General features: G+C 37.7%; 1 protein-coding gene across 4 annotated transcripts in view; it reads right to left on the bottom strand.

Annotated features, from left to right (window-relative positions):
• Ipp (intracisternal A particle-promoted polypeptide) overlaps window positions 1-1,141 on the bottom strand; it is a 37,125-nt gene that overhangs the window by 24,973 nt on the left and 11,011 nt on the right. The window lies entirely within an intron of this gene.

The following is a 1,141-nucleotide window of genomic DNA, read 5'->3' as shown; positions in this document are numbered from 1 at the left end:
CCCTGAAGCAGGAGGATCACACCAAGTTTGAGTGGACTACAGCCTGGACTACAAAGTGAGTTCAAGGCCAGCCTGAACTTCACAGTGAGACCCTGAGTTCAAAAAAAAAAAAAAAAAAAAAAAAAAAAAAGACAAAAAGCTCCACCTAAATTATGTATAAACTACTTGCATAAAAACTATCATATACATAGATCTTTCACTCTATATATTCAAGATTGCTCAGGCTTAGTGATTTTATTAAGCATGCAATTTTAGGGCTGGGGAGACAGCTCAGTAGAATAAACACTTGCCTGGCAAATGCAAGGTCCTGAGTTCAATTCCCAGTACCATCAATAATGCAATTTTATTTATTTTGCTTATTTATTGTGATACTGGGGGTTGAACCACATGTTAGTCATGTAGTCTAGTGAACTACATCCCTAGCCCCAAAAGGAGTTGTTTGTTTGTATGTATCTATGTATGTATTTACTTTTATTTTTGGGTGCTGGGGGTTGAACTCAGGACTTTACCCTTACCAGGCTGATGCTGTGCCACTGAGCTATATCCCCAGCCCTAAGTCCAAAAGAAGTTTTAACATGTTCTCTATTCTTATGGATCATGCTGCAGAATGACACTTTGGGGACTACTGTTTTCTGTCATCGCTAATGACCATCTAAGACACTGAACAGTTTGACATTTTGAAATTTATTTTTCAAATGAATTCAAAATTCAAACCTTAAAGCAATGTTTCTTTCATCATTCGATAATAATTTAATGGAAAAATCCTAGTAATTTAGATCACATAATAACACATCAAATGAGGGCTGGTGAGATGGCTCAGTGGTCTAAAGCACCTGCTTGGAACAAGTTTAGCAAAGCACAGGGACCGCGGTTCAATCCCCCAGCACCACATGCCAGCCAGCCCCACTCCCTGGTGGGCTGAGCTGTCCACATACACACACAACTAAATAAATAAAAATTTAAAAAAATAACGTATCAAATGAGTAGGTACTATACACCTGTAATTCTAGCACTCAGGAGGACAAGGCAGGAAGATCACTGAGTTTGAGGCCAGGATGAGCTGCATAGTGAAATCCTGTTTCAAAAACATTTAAAGAAATGGGTAGCTACTTAGTTTAAATTTTTTTTTAAATTTTTATTT

The sequence above is a fragment of the Octodon degus genome, unplaced genomic scaffold (genome assembly GCF_000260255.1).
Source record: "Octodon degus isolate 3935 unplaced genomic scaffold, OctDeg1.0 scaffold00107, whole genome shotgun sequence".
Taxonomy (NCBI): domain Eukaryota; kingdom Metazoa; phylum Chordata; class Mammalia; order Rodentia; family Octodontidae; genus Octodon; species Octodon degus.
This window is presented reverse-complemented; position numbering and strand designations above follow the sequence as displayed.